The 25123-nt window shown below is 36.1% G+C and overlaps 1 long non-coding RNA gene across 1 annotated transcript in view; it reads left to right on the top strand.

Moving 5' to 3' along the window:
- The window catches only part of LOC118762245, a 20735-nt gene extending 2547 nt beyond the window's left edge, over positions 1-18188 (top strand). The window contains exon 2 of the long non-coding RNA XR_004997998.1: positions 18115-18188. This is a non-coding gene — a long non-coding RNA (uncharacterized LOC118762245). The remainder of the gene's footprint in view (positions 1-18114) is intronic.
- Positions 18189-25123: the final 6935 nt, after the last annotated feature.

The following is a 25123-nucleotide window of genomic DNA, read 5'->3' as shown; positions in this document are numbered from 1 at the left end:
GTAATCTGGATAGAAATGTTGCTTTCCAGTTGTAAAATGGCAAGATGTGATTTGAGGGGAATTTGGCTACTAATTTTAACAGATCAAGCAACCATATCTGTGCTTTCTTTATGATGTTTGGTGTGTTAGCACAATTACAAAACATAAAGTGGGGAGAAATTACAGTTGTCTAAAATTACAATTATGGAATGAATTGAATGAACATGAGAGAGTGTGGTTTAAGTCTGAACAAGAATTAGGAGCTACAGATGTTATTTTCTTCTTTTAGTACAGTGGTTCCAAAACTTTTTCAGAGTGCCACCCCCTTGGTTCTAAGGCCACATTCCTAGTGCCTCTGCCCCACTCACCATCACAGACACAAACCATTTTCTGCAGCAAATTCAAAACAACAGTATTTCACAAAGAAAACTTAACTTAATTAAGCCTTTATTTTGTTAACATTGCTCACTGGGGGTCGATGAAATCAACTCTCCCCTCCCCCAAATTGCAGGCCTTCTGCCTATAGTCAAAAGCTTATATATATACACAGCTGGGGTACATACAAGTAGGAGGAGCAGCTGGATAACAATGATACGATTGGCATCTGGGGTAACATGCAATTTCAAAAGACTTTAGAAAAACTTTTCAACCATTGTGATACAATCACAATTTCTGAAGAATACTGCTTCCTTCAAAGAATTCTTCTCAAAATTCACCAACAAAACTCTTGGCATACCTCTGCACTTTTTCCTCTTTATGATTCTTTTAATGTTTCTTTTCTACTTTTTTGTGTTTTATTCTGTGTGCTCTACATATTCTTTCATTGCTGTCTTTCTTTTTTATTTATATACCAGCTTCTTTCACCTCTTTTGACCTTTTTCCTAAACTTATTATTATCATCCTTATCATTACATCATCATCGTCATTGTCATCATCTGTGATTGCTCCAATTTGTTTGACTGGCAAAAAAGAAAAAAATGTGTGTATATGTGGGGCGGGGCAGTTCCACATCAACTTTACATTGGACTTGTTAGCAATGGGAAGAACATCTAGCTGTAAAAATAAAAATTGCTACAATGCAAGCTATCTGATCTAAATAAACATTGCAAAATGAAAGTAAAACTGATGAGAAAATATTTCTATTCAAATGATACGTTCACACAAATATAATGATCACTTCCTATATACAGCTATCAACGAATTCAATGCCAAACTGATTGCTAAACATGCTTATACTTAAATTTTCGTGTATGTTAACACTCAATATCCATTGGAACATTTTCTATCTATTGTTGTAAATTGCTTGTCTGTATTTTAATGTCAAATAGCATCCATCCTCCTTAGACCTTATTTTAACCTGTGCTTCATTTAAAGAGGAAAAAATTCTTTTAATACCAACAGTCCTCATGAGGAGCATGGCTGTGACATTAAGAAGTCTATTTCACAGCTTTGCTGTTCTGGGTATGATCTCACTACACAGCAGTTTGATGAAGCATCTTCTGTTATAGCTGCATGACAACTAAGGCCTTGTGAGTGAAATTTGGCAGCTAGAAAGTGTATCTGAGCATGTCAGAGGAACTTTTCTTGTTTTAGGGTAACTTACGCTCCATTTTGTTTGTTACAAGCATTCGGGTGAGGATCCTAGTCCAAAGATACTTTCACCTCGACCTCCACATTTCAAGTCCCAAATTCTCTGCATGGTATGGTTCTTTGGCTTGTCTACTCCTGTCAAACCATCCAATCCATGTCAGCAGTGAAAACAGAAAGTTAAATGATGATGAGGATATACATATGTGTGTGGTCATCATCATCATCGTCATCATCATCATCATAATTTAACATCTGTATTTCATGTTGGCTTAGGTCGGGGCTGTCCGACAGGATCTGATGAGCCACTGAGCTGTGACAGGCTCCAAATGTGTGAACATTGCCGATGCGGAATATGTTGTTGTAGTCCATGAAGTTGTAAAAATAAAGACAGATAATGACTATTTCAATATATCATTTCCACAACATTTGAATATACAATGCATTATTCTGTAGGTACACTGCATAATGGTGCATGTGCTGTTATGTTATGATTGATTTGAAGCAAAGAATGAGTGAAAAGTGCAACTCATCCTCCTCCCGTCCTCCTCCTCTCGTCTTCCTCCTCCTTCTGTCTTCCTCCTCCTTCTGTCTTCCTCCTCCTCCTCCTCCCTTTCATTCTCCTCCCTTTCATTCTCCTCCCATCCTCCTCCCGTCTTCCTCCTCCTTCTGTCTTCCTCCTCCTTCTGTCTTCCTCCTCCTTCTGTCTTCCTCCTCCTTCTGTCTTCCTCCTCCTTCTGTCTTCCTCCTTGTCCTCCTGTATTCCTCCTCCCATCTTCCTCCTTCTGTCTTCCTCCCTCTGCCTCCCTCTGCCTCCTTTTCTTCCTCCTTTTCTTCCTCATCTTCTTCCTCTTTTTCTTCCTCCTCCTCCACTTCCTCCTCCTCTTCTTCCTTCTCCCATCTTCCTCCTCCCGTCTTCTTCCTCCGCTTGCCTTCCTCCTCCATTCCCTCTTCCATCTTCTCCTTCTCCTCCATCTCCTCATTTCCCTCCTTCCCTTGTTTACCTCCTTCCCCCAACTTCCTCCTCCTCTTCTTCCTTCTCCCATCTTCCTCCTTCTGTCTTCCTCCTCCTCCTCCTCCTCCCTTTCATTCTCCTCCCATCCTCCTCCCGTCTTCCTCCTCCTTCGTCTTCCTCCTCCTCCTCCTCCTCCTCCTCACTCCAACCTCCACTCGTCTCCCCCCCTCTTACATTTTTAATTAGTCTTCATACTTCATAACTGTCTGGCAATTACACCCATGGCATCAGCTGTACAGTGGATAATGAAATTACCATCTCATTGTACTTTAACTTTGCAGTCATTGATTCATAGTAAAGAATTTCTATGTTCTTAACAATTTTGCTATGCAGCTACCTGGTTCAGGATAGAATTTATAAATAATACATACATATGACTCTAATTTTTGTGGTTTTCTTTCCTTTCTTTCACCCTTTGCCTTCTCATTCCCCTTTTTGCATCAACCTTCCTTCTTTTTTTCTTGTGAATTCTCATGTAATAGTGTCCTGTTCCCCAAATAGAAGAAACCATGCGCCCAGAGCCAAAAGATTGCTTGGAGACACAAAGCAAGTTATAAAAATCTACCTCAGCACTTGTCGCAAGAGCAAAACATTATTAATAGTTCTTATTTTAATACAGTGTACATTAAATTATACATACATACATACATGTATATATATATATATATATATATAATAACAAAGGGTAAAATTAATTAATTAAGAAGTAATCAATAATTTCACCAAGTAGAATTCGATATGAACAAGGACCATTTCACGGTAAACTTAAGTAATACTTAATAAAAGGGTTCAGCAAAGATTTGCTTCACCACATACTGAAGTTTAGAAATAGCAGCCAAAAATCTTAGCTATTTCTTCTTGTGAAAACCAAGTATTTTGGTTTCTCTAGGAGTCCCTTTTTAAAGTAGAAGAAATAGCTAAGATTTTTGGCTGCTATTTCTAAACTTTGGTGTGTGGTGAAGCAAATCTTTGCTGAACCCTTTTATTAAGTATATATATATACATATATATATATATATAAGTCCTGAATTAAAATCTTCCACCAAACCTTAGTCACAATTTATATTCTTTACACTAACTTAATGATAACTAAGTTATTTTACTAAATTCTTTGTTATATTTAAAATAATTGAGAGAAACACAGAGCATCTCACAATAAATATGGTAACGAAAAGGTTAAAAATACCTGAGAACCATTGCGTCTAGAATCTAAAAAAAATTCACTTGCTCAGGGTATCATCCAGGAACAAACCTGAATCTACGTAAATGCACAGCAAACTTTTTCACCACCAGTGCACACATGCACACACACACACACACATTTCTTTTTAGTTCATTTGTTGTTTGGGTTTCCAAAACTTCAAATTTTAACACAACGTTTCAAATTTTATCACTCCCCACTCACACAAAAAAAGATTCCCTATGTTCTAACTTATTCAACCAGATGATCAAGGAATAGAAGTCTTTTGTATTTTTCTGTTGATGTTGAGTGCTTTCATTACACCGCAGATAGAAGAAACTTGTTACTGGTTTATCCATTGTTTTGATTGGCAGATAGTTTCTGAATGCAACGGCTACTCTTGGTGCAGTCATAATTTTTGAACTGTCTCTGTTGGCCTCTGGGCCTGAATGCAAGTGGTTCACTTGTCTGTCTGTCCAACCACTTTACTTTGTTATCTCAATACTGCTAAACTCTTCTTCTCTTTGAAGAATATCTTTTGATTGAAAAATTAAAAAGATAAATAAACAAAAACAAAAACATCTACTTTGTAATAAAATGCATTGTTTTAGCTTCTGAATCTCTTCAAATTTTATTATGGTGTTTCATATCCAACATTATAAAAATATATATACAATACAAACAATCACATATATATATATATATGTAAAGCTGAAGTTGTCTGTGTATGGCATGTTAGTAGCCTTCAACTAACACTATCTCCTCTGAGATCCTGCGGCGTAAGTTGACCAAAATTGAGAATATGATAGAAGAAGGCTTGCTCTTCCTTCCGTAGAAGAAAAAATTCAAATCGGACCATGTTAATACCAAAAATTATTTACTTCAAAAAGGTGCTTTTTTCTATAAGAATCCCTGTTTATGATTTTTTTACTGCTGTGTCGCCATTTGTCGGTGTATTTCAACCAGAAAAATGTTCACTTAAAGAGAATACCAAGCTACATAATGCAAAATTTTTACTTTTCAAAACTTCCAATTCTAAAGGGTCGAAACAAACCCGAGCAAAGCCGGGCGATACTGCTAGTATATATATATGTATACAGATAAATATACAAAATATTCTATAATTATATACATAATTATAATAAGGGGCCAGATAATTGCCTCACCATGTACTGAATTAGAAATAGATGCTATAGCGTCTATTTCTAATTCAATATGTGGTAAGGCAATTAGTTGCCCCCTTATTATAATTATGTATATAATTATAGAATATTTTGTATAATTTACCTAAAAGGTTTTTTAACGTACTGACTGTTTGGTAAAATTAGTATTATTAATAATCTTACCCTATATTATTACATATAAATATATGTATATAAATATATGTATGTATATATATATATATATATATATATATATATATATGTATATATATATATACATTTATATATAAAACTATAATTTAGGGTATCTCTCAGATACCCTAAATTATAATTTTAAATAATTATTACCTTTGTAAGGTTTTTATTCCCATGCTGGCCATTTGATAAGATCGATATTTAAAAATATCGATCTTATCCTTATTTATATAAATTTATATATGAATATATTTATATATATACATGTGTGTGTGTGTATACAAACAGATAAGTAGATAGATAGATAGATAGATAGATAGATAGATAGATAGATAGATAGATATAGATAAACATGCACACATAAACACACACACATACACACACATATACATATATATATATTCATATACATACATATACACACATATTATTATTATTATTATTATTATTATTATTATTATTATTATTATTACAATTATTCATATTAGTTCCTTCATTTTTGCTGATGATGTCCAAGGACACCATAGACTTTATATGTTTTCTTAGAACACCATGAATTACATAACCCTACACATGCAGCAACTTTTGTGCCTTTGCACTGTTGACCAACCTCTGTTTGTCCATAGTTCTGTTTTGAATTACCATATTCCTCTGAAGGTCTGGTATTCCAGTCCTGTTATGCAATCATGTAACATACCAGTATTAGTTAGTGAAACTTGCATAAGATTAAGTGATTTGTGACATTGCAATAAAAGGTTTTAAACCAACTCTCCTGTTTTATTCTGCTCTCAGATATAAAAAACAAAATAAATGTTCCTTCTTGAGCCATGCCAGGCTCATAAGGGTCAGTTTCCCGGTTTCAGTGTCAGTCCAGGAATCGAAACCACAACCTCACAACCTTACAATCATGAGTTCAACACCCTAACCACTAAGCCATGCGCCTCCACTAAATGTTCCTTCTCGAGCCATGCCAGGTTTGTAACGGCTGGTTTCTCAGTTTCAGTGGCGTAGAAGTCCCCCACCTGGATGGGATGCCGATCTATCGCCAGCTGAGTGCACTGGAGCAACATGAAATGAATTATTTTGCTTAAGAACACAACGCATTGCCCGGTCCAGGAATTGAAACCACAACCTTATGATCATGAGTTCAACACCTTAACCACTAAGCCACGTATCTCCACTATATGTTCCTTCTCAAGCCATGCCAGGTTCGTAAGGGCTGGTTTCCTGGTTTCAGTGGCATAGAACTTCCCCACCTGAACGGGACACCGGTCTGTCACAGGATTGCTCAATTTTGCCAGCTGAATGAACTGGAGCAACGTGAAATGAAGTGTCTTGCTCAAGAACACAATGCATCGCCCGGTCCAAGAATCGAAACCACAACCTTATGATCATGAGTTCAACACCCTAACCACCAAGCTACGCGCCTCCACGCTCTCAGATACAGACTTTGTAAATTATTCAAATGTATATAATACCAAGCAAAACTCAGAGGACAAAAAACCTAATACTTGATTGAAATAAGGAGTGAGATGGCATAATTGCTTGCGTGCCAGGTAAAATGCTTAACAGCATTTCGTCTGTCTTTATGTTGTGAGTTCAAAATCTGCTGAGGTCAGCTCTGTGCCTTTCATCTTTTTTGAGGTTGATAAATTTACCAGTTAAGTACTGGGATTATTGTAATCAACTTAGCCCCCACCCTAGAAATTGCTGACCTTGAAATGAATATTTAATTGAAATAAAGTGGTAGGTTGGCAGAGTCCTTAACAGTCTGGGAAAAATACTTAGAGCCATTTTGCCCTTCGCTATGTTCTGGGTTCAAATCCAGCCAAGGTCGACCTTGTCTCCTATCACTTCAGGGTCGATAAAATAAGCACCAGCTGAGCACTGGCAGTGAAGTGATCAACTTATCTCCTCCCTTGAAATTGCTGGCTTCGTGCTAAAATTTAAAACCAATATTTTATTGAAATTTGAAAATACGAGGAATTTCATGGAGAACTAAACATTAGTTAACTGTTGTGCTAGCTCAATCAAAATAAGGCTACTTTTTTATGTGTGTATATAAGCGTGTATGTATATGTGTGTGTGTGTGTGACTTCAAGCTTCTACACCATTTCCAACTTAAGGCAACAATAGGCCCAGGGCTATAGTAGAAAACACTTTTCCTAAAAGGCCACATTTTGGGACTGAACAGAAAGCCTTATAGTTATTAAATGAACATCGTAAATACTCAACCATGCCTTAAAAATACCTTTTGGTGTTGAAGTCATTTAATTATTTCATATAAAATAACAATCATTAAGGGTATGCATGTCTGTGGAGTACACAGCCACTTTCATGCGGACCAGTGTTAGCATGTTTACATTCCTGAAACTTAGCAGTTCAGCAAAAGAGACTGATAGAATGAATAATTGGCTGAAAATAGAATAAGTCCTGAGATCAATTCGCTCAACTAAGAAAAAAAATACTTCAAGGTGGTGCCCCAGCATGGGCTGCAGTTGAATGACTGAAACAAGCAGCATGTATTAAGAAATCTGAAAAGGAAAAAAGTGATGGAACTGACACTGAAGATTTTGTTGCAAAACATCTTGCGAGGAAATATCTAAATTAGATTAAGCTTTGGAGTGAGACATATATATTTATACAATTCAAATTCCTTGGTTTGTCATGAATTCTAATACATAGTTATGATACATGTACCGGCGGCACGTAAAAAGCACCATCTGAATGTGGCTGATGCCAGTGCCACCTTGACTGGCTTCTCTGCCGTTGGTACATGACCTGCTGTGCTTGAGGAGACCTATTGAGTCAAGTACATCAACATCAAAATAAATATCAAATGGTAATTATAATTGTGATACCAGTGCCGGTGGCATGTAAAAAGCACCATCTGAACGTGGCTGATGCCAGCACTGCCTTGACTGGCTTCTGTGCTGGTGGCACGTAAAGAGCACCAACCGATCGTGGCTGCTGCCAGCCTCTCCTGACACTTGTGCCGGTGGTACATAAAAAGCACCCACTACACTCATGGAGTGGTTGGCGTTAGGAAGGGCATCAAGCTGTAGAAACACTACCAGATCAGACTGGAGCCTGGTACAGCCTCCTGGCTTCCCAGAACCCTGTCGACCCGCCCAACCCGTGCTAGCATGGAAAACGGACGTTAAACGATGATGATGATGATGATGATGATGATGATGATGGTGATGGTGATGGTGGTGGTGGTGGTGGTGATGGTGATGGTGATGATGATGATGATGATGATGATGATGATTAAGCTTTGGAGTAAGACATATATTTCTACAATTCAAATTCCTTGATTTGTCATGAGTTCTAATACATATTTTATGAATTCATTTCTCAGCACTTTGGAGTAGGTATTTTGCCTTGTACATCTTTAATATGATTCTTGCATCTTAATTCTTGTGAAACCTCTGATTAATTTTCTTGTTTCATTCCGAACTTTGTTTTTCTTTCACTGCTTGCTGTTACATTTTGGAATTTGTGGTTGAAGGAAATGTTTTTGTTTTTTTTCTTCTTTTCTTTTTAACGTTGTCAATAGGCTGCAAGAGAACACTAACACAGTAATATTGATTTTAAATCTATCATAATAAAAAGAAATAAAACAGAAAAACTGATTAGAAGAGAGAATAATGCTAGCTTTGTTAATAGAAATGAATGAAATGGCTTTATGTCCTTTATCGTTCCATGATTGGCAGGTGATATGTTCTCACTGATTAAAGTCATTCATTACACTGCTTTTGTCTAGCCTTGCTTTTTTTTTAAAAAAAATATTTGTTGACGTTTTTGTTTTCGCTTTTTTTTTGGTTGTTGTGGTTGCTTGGCTCCAGGTTGGTTCTAACTGAGCAGATCTATGATTAAAAGAGCTCCTACCATGACTATACCATATTTATTTTTCAAAACATCATATATCTAATAGCAAACCAGCCATTGCAGTAAGGTGTAATTTAAGCAAAATTTGCTTGCTATATCTAGCAGGTCAAGTGGCCATGTAGAGGCTCCTTCGCTTTGTTATTATTATTTAGTCCTTTATTCTGAGTTCATATTCCACCGAGGTCAACTTAGCCTTTCATCCTTTTGAGGTGGTTAATTAATTACCATTTGTGTACTGGGTCAATGTAATTGACTTGCTCCTTCTCCCAAAATTTGAGGCCTTGTATCTATAGTAGAAAGGATTATTTAATCCCTTATTAAGCCTCATTGAACAAAATTATGATGAAAGGCATTCTAACAATGACTACCCCATCTTTTTATTATGCACAGAGAAAACAGGACTATATCCAGTGTGTCCTATTCTAAAATGGTAAGATGTAATGATTTGAAAGAATTTGACTGCTTTTTGAAGCAGTTAAATGTCCGTTAAGAAGCTCTCTTGATAGCTTGTTCTTTGTATTATATTTTCTTATTTCTTATTTCTTTATTTCCCACAAGGGAACAAACATAGAGGGGACAAACAAGACAGACAAATGGATTGAGTCAATTACATTGACCCCAGTGCGTAACTGGTACTTAATTTATCGACCCCGAAAGGATGAAAGGCAAAGTCAACCTTGGCAGAATTTGGACTCAGAACATAGCGGCAGATGAAATACCTATTTCTTTACTACCCACAAGGGGCCAAACACAGAGAGGACAAACAAGGACAGACAAACGGATTAAGTCGATTACATCGACCCCAGTGCGTAACTAGTACTTATTTAATCGACCCTGAAAGGATGAAAGGCAAAGTCGACCTCGGCGGAATTTGAACTCAGAACGCAGCAGCAGACGAAATACCGCTAAGCATTTCGCCCGGCGTGCTAACGTTTCTGCCAGCTCGCCCGGCAGATGAAATACCACTAAGCATTTCACCCGGCATGCTAACGTTTCTGCCAGCTCGCCGCCTTAATTATATTTTCTGTTGGCATTTAAGATGGTGAGCTGGTAAAATCATTACCACATTAGAAAACATATTCAATTGTATTTCTTTAGTCTCTTTTACTGGGGATGACTTTGGGGTTAATAGAATAAGTACCAGTTGGGCACTGGGGGCCATGTAATCAACTTCCCGTTCCTCTCACAATTGCTGGCCTTGTCCCAAAATTAGAAACCCTTATTTATCCATAATAATTGTTTGTTTTTTTTATCATTGTCGTTGCTAATGCATTTAACAAATTGTCTGTTCTTTGCAATGAAATTCTGTCATTTTATCAAAAGTATATTATAAAGGATTTGCAGCTGAGGCTTTACACCAGTGTTTCTCAACCAGGGTTCCCTGGAACGCTATGGTTCTGCCAAAGGTTTCTAGGGGGTCCACAAGAAAGAGTGAGATAAACTAATGCTAATGTCATAATCATAATATTACTATTCATGCACATGTTATTAGTTATTGTAATATTGGCTATTGTAATATTGTAATATTACAATATATATATATATTTTTAAAATAGGATAAAATCTTTACAAGAATTTATCAAGTAGTTAGCGTGAAAAACCTCATAAGAGAAAAAATCCATCAATTTTTTTTTTCCTTTAAATGTATTCATTTTTATTTTATAGAGGGCATTATTACACATAAATGCCACACACTAGAAGGGATTCTTAAAGTCAAAACTAGTTTTGACTTTAAGAATCCCTCCTAGTATGTGGCATTTATGTGTAATAATGCCCTCTATAAAATATATATATATATATGATGTTTACCTTGTGAACTACGATGAAAAAAATATGAGTAAGATATGGTATATAATCTTTTTTGTGCAGGGGTTCCTTGAGACATGTAATTTATTTTAAGGGTTATGCAAGGGTAAAACGGTTGAGAAACACTACTTTACACAAAAAGTTTACTCTCACCTTTACTCCTTTTCTAACCAAACACATCTACACACACACATGCACACACACACACACACACACACACACACATACACACACACACACATACATATATACATACAAGCATGTGTAAACACAGACATAAGACAAATTCTCAAACAGATGCAGAGCAGACCTTGGAGTGAGAGGGGAAATCACTAAGCCACTGAAAAGGTTGTGAACAGTAACAAAAAATCTTTGACTAACAAACAATCAATTCATTGTTTAACTAACTGCACATTAAACAAACAATCGATTTGTTAGTTAGTTTGATATTTAACCAACTAACTAAAAATAAAAGAAAAACTGGAATAGAATCTGAGTGTGTGTTAGTATTGGCAACATGAAGGTGGTGAGCTGGCAGAAACGTTAGCACACCGGGCGAAATGCGTAGCCGTATTTCGTCTGCCGTTACATTATGAGTTCAAATTCCGCCGAGGTCGACTTTGCCTTTCATCCTTTTGAGGTCAATAAATTAAGTACCAGTTACACACTGGGGTTGATGTAATCGACGTAATCCGTTTGTCTGTCCCTGTTTGTCCCCTCTGTGTTTAGCCCCTTGTGGGTAGTAAAGAAATAAGTATTCTAAGTTCAAATTCCTCTAGGTCGACTTTGCCTTTCATCCTTTCGGGGTCGATTAAATAAGTACCAGTTATGCACTGGGGTCGATATAATCGACTTGATCCGTTTGTCTGACCTTGTTTGTCATCTCTGTGTTTAGCCCCTTGTGGGTAGTAAAGAAATAGGTATTTCGTCTACTGCTAGGTTCTGAGTTCAAATTCCACCGAGGTTGACTTTGCCTTTCATCCTTTCAGGGTCAATAAATTAAGTACCAGTTACACACTGGGGTCGATATAATCGACTTGATCCGTTTGTCTGACCTTGTTTGTCCTCTCTGTGTTTAGCCCCTTGTGAGTAGTAAAGAAATAGGTATTGTCATCATGACACTCCCAAGACATACACACAAAAAAAATAAGCTAGACTCTTCATTAAATTTACATCACTGAATTCCAGATATATCTTATTAGAAATCAACCCTTCTTTTATTCGTTCCTAGATGCTGAATAAATATTTCAGACGTCAATGTCATTTTACACAAATATATTATATTATATATGAATCGTTTTCATTTCTCCAAAGATAACAAGAAATAAATTGAATAAGAAATATCATTGAGAGGTTTACTTGAATCTTTAAATAAATAAAGTTGTAGCTTGGAAACATTTGCAGTTCAAATTGACTGGAAATATTAGGTATCCCCTGTGAAAATTTTAGTGAAAGATTTGTATGGCAAAAGGAAATAACAATTGAGATTATCAGCAAAATATTAATACCTAAAGAGAGAGAAAAAAATCAATCTTTATCATAATTATTATTCAAGCACAGAAACACATGAGCTGATTGAAAAAATAAAAGAATTCAAAAATAATGATACAAACTAATACTCTGCTTTGCTTTCCTTTTTTAATAAATTATGTGAATAAAAGCAGGTGTTATTATGTGAAATTATGTTTCAGCATAGAATGCATAAGGAAATGGTTTAAATCATTTTTGTCATTCTGGTAACTCATGTTTATATTAACTAGCAAAGGATAATGAACAAAAATATTTGAAATCTTTTTAAATCTAAAATTTCAACTTTAGACCCTGCAAAGATTCACAAATGGAGAATAGATTTTGAAATGGTAATGTGTGTTTATAAATGGAAAATAATATAATTTATATTTGGACATTAGTAATTCTATCACCAGACTCTACTGACAATATAAAAATTACACACACGTATATATATAGTAAAATCTATTTTCCAACGTAAAGTGGCAGTCTTGATTAGGATGATGTTACTACCTTTTTCTCACTTGTTTTCCTCTTTATATATATATATATATATATAGGCACAGGAGTGGATGTGTGGTAAGTAGTTTGCTTACCAACCACATGGTTCTGGGTTCAGTCCCACTGTGTGGCACCTTGGGAAAGTGTCTTCTACTATAGCCTCGGGCAGACCAAAGCTTTGTGAGTGGATTTGGTAGATGGAAACTGAAAGAAGACCATCATATGTGTACGTATATATATATCTATATATATATATGTATGTATGTATGTGAGTGTATATGTTGTATATCTGTGTTTGTCCCCTCAACATCGCTTGACAACCAATGCTGGTATGTTTATGTCCCCATAACTTAGCGGTTCGGCAAAAGAGACTGATACAAAGAATAAGTCGTGGAGTCGATTTGCTCGACTAAAGGCGGTGCTCCATCATGGCCACAGTCAAATAACTGAAACAAGTAAAAGAGTAAAAAGAGTATACACACACACATACATATATATTTTTGTTGTGTTGATAAAAATATAGATCAGAAATAATTGAAAGATATTTGTTAGAAAGTAGATCAATCTCAGAATTTTACCAAGATACACACAAACAGATAAACTGACAGAGAGTCAGAGAAACAGAGAGTAGGAGAAAAAGAGAGAGTAATAGAAAAACAGTACCATTCTTAAGTATTTGATAATCCCATAAATTGAAGCCAATATATATTTGGATAAAGAAGGAAATGGTTCCTGCTTGTAGCATAAAATAGCATAATACAGATTATCAAAGTGTAGCATTGCAGTATCCACAGCGACCAGGAATATAATATGATTTGATAAAACAAAAATCAATCTGATTACACAGATGAGATATAGATTATGAAATAATTGTCTCTTTTACTCTTTTACTTGCTTCAGTCATTTGACTGTGGCCATGCTGTAGCACCGCCTTTAGTCGAGCAAATCGACCCCAGGACTTATTCTTTGTAAGCCGTGTACTTATTCGATCGGTCTCTTTTGCCGAACCACTAAGTTACAGGGATGTAAACACACCAGCATCGGTTGTCAAGTGATGCTGGAGAGACAAACAAACACAGACACACAAACATATACACACACATACATATAAATATATATATACATATATACGACGGGCTTCTTTCAGTTTCCGTCTCCCAAATCCACTCACAAGGCTTGGTCGGCCCAAAGCTATAGTAGAAGACATTTGCCCAAGATGCCACACAGTGGGAATGAACCCGGAACCATGTGGCTGGTAAGCAAGCTACTTACCACAAAGCCACTCCTGCATCTACCAAAAATTTATTTAAAAGTGGGTGGTCATTGAAAATTTCATAATTATAATAGTGTTTGCAGAATGCTAAATAGTTAATGAATATCATAAGCTACATCATTTTGGTTATAATAACCTTCCTTATTTACTCATAACCTTTCCCTTATTTCTCCTCCGCCTCTTTCTCCTCTTCTGTTTCCCCCCTTTCACCCTACTCTCCCATCTTCCCCATTATCATCATGGACATCACCAGTGCCAGTGCTGGCTGACTGGTCATGTGCTGGTGGCACGTAAAAAGCACCATTTGAATGTGGTCGATACCAGTGCCAGCTGACTGGCTCCCATGCTGGCAGCACGTAAAAAGCACCATTCAAGCGTGGTCAATGCCAGGACTGCCTAACTGGCCCTCATGCCGGTGGCACATAAAAAACAGCCACTACACTCTCAGAGTGGTTGGTGTTAGGAAGAGCATCCAGCTGTAGAAACATCGCCAGATCGGATTGGAGCCTGGTGCAGTCTTCTGGCTTCCCAGTCCTCAGTCAAACCATCCAACCCATGCCAGCATGAAAAGTGGACGTTAAACGACGATGATGATGATGATATAGAAGATATACTGATATATATATATATAAGGTGGCAAGCTGGCAGAAGTGTTAGCATGCCGGGTGAAATGTGTAGCCGTATTTCGTTTGCCGTTATGTTCTGAGTTCAAATTCCGCCAAGGTCGATTTTGCCTTTCATCCTTTATATAAGACTGATGCATACAAAAGATTTAGTAATATTTTTGGTAAAATTATAGGAAATAATCGACTCAATCCGTTTGTCTGTTCTTGTTTGTCCCCTCTATGTTTAGCCCCTTGTGGGTAGTAAAGAAATAGATATAGAAGATATACTGATTTTTTTTCTTTTTTACACCATTGTTGTCCTTCATTTATTGTTAGCAGTTGACTCAGTTTGCACCGCATGAAGTGTGAATTTCCTATAATTTTGCCAAAAATATTACTAAATCTTTTGAATGCATCAGTCTTAATGCACACAGATTATTGAATGTCAACCTTTTTTGTTATTATTTTCTTGGATATGCTTGTTGCTATCTGCATTTCATCTTAGTATCTCATTTCAAAATCTTTTGCTTCCAATCATTTTTCCTGGTTCTCGACAATACTGTTCATTATCTTTTGTACGAGTGAATCTCTTCATTTTTATAAAATTAATATTGAACATAGAAATATTTCCAGTTCCTATCGTTGATATATTCAATTTTGTTCTTAATTCTTTCTGAGTTATTCAATTTCTATCATACGTTCACACTTTTATCTTGTCATGTGAGTATTTCTATATCATATTAATATAATGACAATTAAAATTGTAAATTTAATTGTAAACTCTAATACAAATATGTTAGTGATTTTAAATATCTTGAATCCTCCTTGATTTTTAAGAAGCTTTAGAAAGGCAGAAATGCTTATAATAACTTACCACTGTTACCATTTGAAACTTCTTGAAGAATTCATTCAACATCAATGTCTTATTTTCAATCTTTCTTTAATTTATTATTAGGAAATATATATACTGAAGTTTTAAAAGACTTCTTTTATTAAGTTTCTTTTTATACCTTTATTTAATGGTTTCAAATAACTATCTTGGAATCGTTCCCATTGATTGTTCTTGTACTGTAGATATTATACAATCACTGCATAGCAATTCTTATGCCAAAAATAGTTTACATTAATAACTATACATCAATGAAGAATAGAATGATAGAAAAAGCGGTAAGTTGAAGTTAAGCTTAAAAAGAAAAAAACCCAAACAAACGAAGCAAACAAAAAAAAAAAAGAAAAACAGAAAACCTAGCTAATGCATGATATTTATTAGATTTACAGATAACTGATTTCTGAATAGTTTTGTGAGCAAAATCAATTAGAGTGAAAGGTATGGCAGATAAGCATTCAATTAAAAGAATTCTGAAACAATGGATGTGAAAAATATCAAAGAAAACCAAAGAACTGTAAAGCTAAAATAAGTACAGTTCTAGAATATAACAGAATTGAAAGGAAACAGAGGAAACAAAAACAAACTGGAATGATTAAAAACTAGGATTTGATAAGAAATTTAAATTTTATTGAATATTGTTGTTCTTCAAGGCTTCACCAGCAATCTTTTGTCAGCTTGAGTATTCACATTCAAAACAATAGACTCATGACAAATCAATTACATTATTTCTTCTGTGTCTTTTTTTTTTTTAACCTCCAAAATAGCTTTTCAATGTTCACATATCCTTCAGCAATAAAAAAGAATCAATGTTCTTATTTGAAGAAAAAATATATTTAATTAGACTGATACATTTAATTCAGTGGAATTCCAATATTTTGTAGTTTGAAAAATGAACCAAATCCTTCAACTACATTAAGATTAATTGTGTCATTTAATGCTTTTTTTTTTAAAAAATAAACTTTAAAATGGTAAAACTAATTAACTTACTTGATCAAATTCCTGGCAATGATATTACTTGTACAAAACCCGAATACTGCTTTCAATAAATTAATTTCAATATAGTATAGTATTTTTTTGTTCTGTATTTGTCAGAAAAGGAAGCATTTACAATTTATTTTGGATAATTCCTCGTTAATAACAGTGCCATAAATCAATCAGTTAATAAAGAAAATTATTGCATATCTACGGTTTGTTACATATTTATGATATATTCAATAGAATAGTTTAAAAAATATCCAATTCAAAGCTTTGAAGCGAAGATTTTATCTGCATTTGCATTTAACAGATCTTCCTTATATGGAAAGTAGGTGAGAAATTGATTGATTATTCCTTCCATTTAATTTCCTTATAATGGTTATATATTGCTCCTCCACAACATTATCAATCCTTATTTCAAAATGATAAATCATAAGAAACATTCCTTTTATTTATGGCTTTGATTGGTTACCCTAAAATTTCCTTTACTTTTGATGAGATGAGATATAAAATATTTTTAATAAAGGAAATTTTGTATCTATAGCCTGTAGGACATTTTCTCCTAAAAACGAAAGAGTTGATAATTTCATACATTTATTATTTTTTTAATAATGTGTATAAGCCAGAAGGGAAAGGCAATTATTTTTACATTTTATGTTGCTGTTATGAGATTTGTTGTTGTTATGATTGTTGTTGTTCATCATGAATATCTAATTAGACAGATATTCTGTTAGATATCTGACAGAAAAATTGAGGGTAGCCCATCTCCATTCTAATTTTGACCATCTAATCCAGCTTATCTTCAGAGAAATGATGAAATTATGCCAACAATTAAAATGGTGTACGTTCAGCATCCCTACATGATACACAAATAAATAAATTGTGACCTTCATCACTCCATCTCAAATTCAAATACAGAAGTTACCTGGTTTTAGAAATGTTTTATTTATTGTTAACAAAGCTGGGAATAACATATGGCATTCAAACTACTTTGTAAAATCCTCTTCCTGTGGGTCACATCCAGAACTAAGCAACTGATTCAGAAACTTTTTCACTACAATTTCACATGTGCCAATGATATTTGACCAAGAAACATGGTATTTAAAAAAAAATCTTTTACTTGTTTCTGTCATTAAACAGCAGCTGAGAGCTGCACCACGTTCCATTGTCTGTTTTGGCATGGATTCTACAGCTTGATGCCCTTCCTAATGCCAACTGCTTTATAGAGTTACTGGATGCTTTTTATAGGCACTGACATTCGTGGATTCACAAAGTAATTTGTGATATACACACATACAAACATTATTTGTATATGGGCATATGCACATGTGTATGTATATATATATCATCATCATCATCATCATCATCGTTTAACGTCCACTTTCCATGCTAGCATGGGTTGGACGATTTTGACTGAGGGATGGCGAACCAGATGGTTGTACCAGGCTCCAATCTTGATATATATATATATATACATACATATATATATATATATATATATATATATATATATATAATATATATATATATATATATATATATGTAGAAATATACATGGTGTAAAGATACTGAAGATTCAGTATACACCACGTGGCAAAATTATGAGTTGAAAATATGTAGAAAAAGAATTTATATTGAACTTATGTATTGAAAATGAAGAACAACACTTTCAACACCTCTTATAAAGTTTTTCTCAAGTCTTGTAAAGTCTAATATATTCTTTTGTAGTCTTATACCATCCTATAAATATTTATTTTGCAATAAAATAGTTACAGCGGTGAGATGTTTTGAATTCCCTGTATAAACCAAAATCTCTTCCAGATCACATCACCAAATGTCTTAGCCATTTTCATAGCAACTCACTTGAAACTGCCAACAATTCTATGACATAAACTTCCTGTTTAAAGTGATACAAATTAAAACCTTCCAACAAGCTCCAAACGTCAGCTTAATAATGACAAATTTATCGTAAGCTGGCCTCCAGCCCGATGGCACGTGAAAGATACCATTCGAGCATGATCATTACCTGCATCGCCTTACTAGCACTTGTGCTGGTGGCACGGGAAAAAAAGCATTCGAGCGAGGTCGTTGCCAGTGCCGCTGGACTGGCTCCTGTGCAGGTGGCACATAAAAAGTACTATTTGAGTGTGGCTGTTGCCAGTTCTGCCTGACTGGCCCTCATGCTGGTGGCACGTAAAAGCACTCACTACACTCTCACATGGTTGGCGTTAGGAAGGGCATCCAGCTGTAGAAACTCTGCCAGATCAGACTGGAATCTGGTGCAGCCATCTGGTTTGCCAGACCTCAGTCAAATCGTCCAACCCATGCTAGTATGGAAAGCGGATGTTAAACAATGATGATGATGATGATGAATTTATTATTTTCAAAATTAATTGAAACAAGAGAAGAGTACTTTAACAGAAATATAGTAGCAAAAGGGTTAGATGATGTTGTCTTAGGTACATTGTGTCAAGGGTAAGAAACAAGACAAGTCTGAAATAACTTTGATTATAAGATTAGGAATGATCTGGGAACAAAAACAATAACAACTTTATAATTTGCTCAGTATCAGCTTTATTCTAGAAGCACTTTGTCAGTTACAACGACGAGGGTCCCAGCTGATACGATCAGCGGAACAGCCTGCTCATGAAATTAACGTGCTAGTGGCTGAGCAATCCATGGACACGTGTACCCCAAACGTAGTTCTCAGAGAGATTCAGCGTGACACAGAGTGGGACTAGGCCAGCCCTTTGAAATGCTGGTACAACTCATTTTTGCCAGCTGAGTGGACTGGAGCAACGTGAAATAAAGTATCTTGCTCAAGGACACTGCATGTCGCTGGGAATTGAACTCATGATCTTGCAATCATGAGCCGAATGCCCTAACCATTAAGCCACGTGCCTTCACATACATATAACCTAAGTAGGAGTGCCTGTAAAGCTCAAGGGCAATGTATCTCCTGCCCTGAGAATTATCTATATCCAAGAGTCACCACTCTCAGTAATGAGAACCTTTCATGCACCAGCAAGAAAGCCTCTACATAGTCACTCAACATGCTAGGAAAAGCAGCTAAATCTCCTACAAATTGCACTTTACCATCACAAATAAGTAAAGGCCTCTTTGGATAATGTTGTCCAAGGCAGTGAAGGCACATGGTTTAGTGGTAAAGTATCTGGCTCACGATTGTAAGGTTTGAATTCGATTCCTTGTGGTACATTGTTTCCTTGGGCAAGAAACTTTATTTCAAATTGCTCCAGTCCACTCAATTGCCAAAAATGTGTCTTATCTGTATTTCAAAGGGCCAGCCTTGTCACATTCTGTGTCATGCTGAATCTCCCTGAGAACAACATTAAGGATATGCATGTCTGTGGTGTACACAGCCACATTCATGAGCAGGCTGTCCTGTCGATCAAGTCAACTGGAACCTTCATCATTGTAACCAACAGAGGGCTTGACCTAGGCATATCTCTTACAAGATTGACATCATCCTTGGTTATAGCTGGAACATCTTTTATCAGTATTGACAATGAGTTGATCAACAAAAAGACCCTATTACAGCCAAGTCTATATCATAAAGTTGTAAAATTTAGCAATACCAAACACACACACATTCTGTTATTTCAAAGTGATTTTTCATCATGGAATTATTTTTGATGAGGTTAACCCTTTCACATTCAGATTAATCTGCCAAATGAAATGGTTATGCATTCACATTGCTTTCAATCAATCATGCATTATTTCATAGCTTTGGGATTTCGATGGTGTGATTGTTTATGTTTATAATTACATTGTAGGGTAGGTATAAGAGGCGAAATCTGGCGAGTTTGAACATAAGATAGATAGAATATTTAGGCCGGATATAGCCGGTTTAAATGCTAAAGAGTTAAGATGAAGCCAAATATGGAACACAGCCAGATTAATGTAAGTTATGAATTTCATACGTTCACAAGCATGGTTGGATGGGTAAAATGTTCGGTTTTGGGTCTGGTATTCTTGTGTAGCGTTTAGGAGCAAGTTTCTACAACTATATCCTTAGGTTGAACAATACTTTGTAAAACTATTTGGTTTGATGGAAACTCTGCAAAAGCCTGATGGTGATGATGATGATGATGATGATGATGATGATGATGATGATGATGATGATGATGATGATGACAATGACAATGATAATGATGATGATGATGATGACGATGATGACGATGATGACAATGATGATGATGATGATGACGACGACGATAATGATGATGATGATGATGATGATGACGACGATGACGACGATGATGATGATGATGATGATGATAATGATGACGATGACGATGATAATGATGATGATGATGATGACGACGATGATGATGATGACGACGATGACGACGACGACGACGATGATGATGATGATGATGATGGTGTGACAGTATTGATGTTGTTGCTGTTGTTAATGTGATTTATGGCAATGATAATGATTACATCTCTTAAATGAAAACATAAAAATCTAAATTGCTACCATTTCTTTCATTCTTCATATATGTTAACTTCTGTTCTTTTGCTTTGCACAATCTCGGTTTTCACCTGCCGTTAAAATTGAACCATTAATGAAAGTTCTAAACAACAATTTCATCTATCTAGATGAGGTAAACCTGGAAAGTTATACGAGACAGTGTTTAACACATTTATCGTGTTTATTCAAGTAAACCCTTCATTCTCAGTTATAACTAGTTCAAATGCTAAAGGGTTAAAGAGGGAGTTGTCCAAGGAGTAAATTTTCAGAAAAAATACAAGATAGGCACAGGAGTGGCTGTGTGGTAAGTAGTTTGCTTACCAACCACATGATTCCGGGTTCAGTCCCACTGCGTGGCACCTTGGGCAAGTGTCTTCTACTATAGCTTTGGGCCGACCAAAGCCTTGTGAGTGAATTTGGTAGACGGAAACTGAAAGAAGCTTGTCATATATATATGTATATATATATATGTGTGTGTGCGTGTATGTTTGTATGTCTGTGTTTGTCCCCCCAACATCGCTTGACAACCGATGCTAGTGTGTTTACGTCCCCGTCACTTAGCGGTTCGGCAAAAGAGACCGATAGAATAAGTACTGGGCTTACAAAGAATAAGTCCCGGGGTCGATTTGCTCGATTAAAGGCGGTGCTCCAGCATGGCCGCAGTCAAATGACTGAAACAAGTAAAAGAGTAAAAGAGTAAAAGAGATAGGCAGAGGTATGCTTTAACAAAAGCTAAGGGATGTCTCACTCCCAGTATAGTCTTCTAGCATGCTAAACACCAACCCAGAATTCCTGAGGCCCGTGCTTACTAGCTACTCTATGTTGCTTAGGAGAACATGAAGACAGAATTTTATAATTCATATTTATCCGGAAACTTCAATAAAACAGTAGAAAAATCCAGTAATTCAACACAGTATTTATCTTTAATATGAAGTTATTAGACTGTATTTCTAATTATTACAAATATTTACCAATGTTCTGAACTTCTACTTCTAACAAATCTTGCTATACCCATTCATCTTTTATTACTTTAAATAAGATATATACTTGGATAGAAAATGGAGAGGAAATTGTTTACTGTCTTTCAGTAATCTGATATGAATAAATTGAAGCTGGTTATTTCAGTAAACTTACTGCAGTAAAATTGCACACATCACTAGTAAAATCTTACAAAACACATCAGTTTTACTCTTAAGTTAATGACAAGATTTCTTGTGCTGGAATATGTTTCTATTAGTTAATTTTAACATTTAGCAACTAGTTTTAATCTGATAAAATATATTTATTCGTTTATAAAGGATGGTAATAAGAAGGGTTAACAAGAAGTGGAAATTATTTGAAAACCTTGGCACTATTTATGTCAGATAGAATCTCCATAGAAAATAATAGTATCTTGTGTACAATTGTGTTTATAGGCGTAGGAGTGGCTGTGTGGTAAGTAGCTTGCTTACCAACCACATGGTTCTGGGTTCAGTCCCACTGTGTGGCACCTTGGGCAAGTGTCTTCTGCTATAGCCTCGGGTCGACTGAAGCCTTGTGAGTGGATTTGGTAGACGGAAACTGAAAGAAGCCTGTCATATATATGTTTATATATGTGTGTGTGTGTGTGTGTGTGTTTGTGAGTCTGTGTTTGTCCCCCCAACATCGCTTGACAACCGATGCTGGTCTGTTTACGTCCCCCGTAACTTAGTGGTTCAGCAAGAGAAACCGATAGAATAAGTACTAGGCTTACAAAGAATAAGTCCTGGGGTCGATTTGCTTGACTAAAGGCAGTGCTCCAGCATGGTTGCAGTCAAATGACTAAAACAAGTAAAAGAGTAAGTATTGCATTGTATTATCACAGTGGCTCTCAACCGGGGTTCATACGGCCCCTGAGGGTCCATATAAAATTTTGGTGGGGGTCCACACAACAAAAGAATTAATTGGAGATCCACAATAGTATTTTAAGGGACCCCTGAAAAAGATTTTGCTTAGAATGTATTGCAAGAAACAACCAGGTTAGTTTTTCTAACATTTTACATAGTTCAACCTACACGAGTTAATGTGTTGAAAACAAAATAAGAATTTTAGAAGAAGCATCTATAAAACTAGGTTTCAAACATCAAATGGCTATGGGGGTCCACCAGAATAAAATAGTAATCGAAGGGGGTTATAGATAAAAAATGGTTGAGAACCCTTGAATTATCAGAAAACATTAAAGATGAAAGCTGAGTAAAGATAAGTGTGGGCACAGCAGCATGGGTAAGCAGTTTGCTTTGAAACTGTATGTTTTTAGGTTGGGTTGAGTACCACTGTGTGACTGACTAATGTCTTGTGAGTGAATTTTGTTGATGAAACAGGGCAGAAGCTCATCATATAAAGTGTGTTTGTGTGTGTGTTTGGGCATGCATGCATGCATGTGTGCATGAGTGTGTTTTTCTTCTTTTTTCTTTGTTCCTTCTCGAGCCATGCCTGGCTCATAAGGGCCGGTTTCCTGGTTTCCTTGGCATATAGGTTCCCCACCTGGACGGGATGCTGGTCCATTGCCGGTGAGCAGCAAGATGCAGGAGAAAGTTGTGGTGAAAGAGTCAGCAGAAGTTCGCCATTACCTTTTGCCGGAGCCGTGTGGAGTTTAGGTGTTTTGCTCATAAACACACACATCGCCCGGTCTGAGAATCGAACCCGCGATCCCTCGACTGCGAGTCCGCTGCTCTAACCACTATGCCATGTGCCTCCACATGAGTGTGTTTGTATGACAGACTATTAAATGTGGTGAATGCATGAGAGAAAAAGGGTCTTCACAACATAGAATCAACAGTGGGACCAGTTATCTTAGTGACACCAGTATGTCAGATAAAGCATTTAAGACTAAGAAGGCTGGGTAAGGCCCTGGTCCATCAGGAATCCCCAGAGATGCTTAAAATACCTGCTGAGGAGGGTGTGGTTTAGTCACTCATAGGGTTAATCAAGTTGTACAGGAAAGTGCTATCACCTAGTGACTGGCAAAGCTATATTATTTGAAGATACAGGGGTAAAGGAGACACCTTAGACAGAAGTAATTACAGAGGTATCAAATTACAGAGGTCATGAAAAATATGTAGAGTGTGATTTATTAGGAAGAAAATGAAATTATATGAGAAGAATTTGGTTTTGTGCCAAGACAACTGTAGTAGTATTTTGCAAAAAGTAAGTCATTGTATTTGGCATTTGTTGACCTCAAGATAGCCTTTGACAGCTTCCCTTTGCTCTGTGGCCTGGTGGTGTCTGTGGAGTCTTTTGCTAGATGAATAGTTTCCATTCATATGAAAGCCTTGTAAGACATGTGCATAGATGCTGTCAATAAGATTTGAGTGAGGTACAGTTACATCAATGAGTTTAGTGTACAAGTGGGAGTTTATTAGCTTTCAGTTCTCAATCCTCTTCTATTCTCCAGAATATTCTGGTCATAATAACAATTTGGGAACTTCTATGTAACGATAACCTCATTCTCATAGTGGACCATGTTGAAGAATTAGAAAAGAAATTCCAGGTGTGGAATCAAAGAAATTTAAAGTTAGCTTAAAAGCAAAAGCCAAAGTTCCACTAATCAGGAAAACACACAGAACATTTCTCTTTTCAGGGAAATAGCTCTGCTCAGTATGCAGGACAGGTGTAGATAGAAATTCCATGCAGTGTTGTCAGTGCTTGTTGTTCCCCTGTACATAAGGTGCACAATCAGAAGAATGCAATGAAGATTAATGGAGAAAGTAGACTTTGTGTGTGGCAGGTGTCCTGGAGCAATAAACACGAAGTACACACAGGAAATAGCTGCTCTAAAATAGCCCAGGAGGTTCTTTAGTGGTAGTAGACAGTTTCTGTTACCTAAGTAACCTAATTAGCAGTGGAGGAGGATGTTCTGAAAGTATAGTTGCTGTAATAAGAATAAGAAAGAGTAAGTTTAGCTAGTTATTACCTCTGTGGGTAGCGGAAGTCCCACCCTCAGAGTGAAAAGCAGATTGTATGGTGTTTGTGTGTGAATAGTAATGCTACATGGTAGTGAGACATGGGCTCTGAATGCAGAGGACATGCAAAAACTAGAAGG

This window comes from Octopus sinensis, linkage group LG2 (genome assembly GCF_006345805.1).
Source record: "Octopus sinensis linkage group LG2, ASM634580v1, whole genome shotgun sequence".
NCBI lineage: Eukaryota > Metazoa > Mollusca > Cephalopoda > Octopoda > Octopodidae > Octopus > Octopus sinensis.
The sequence above is the reverse complement of the archived record's forward strand: the minus strand, read 5'-3'. Positions and strand labels throughout refer to the sequence as shown.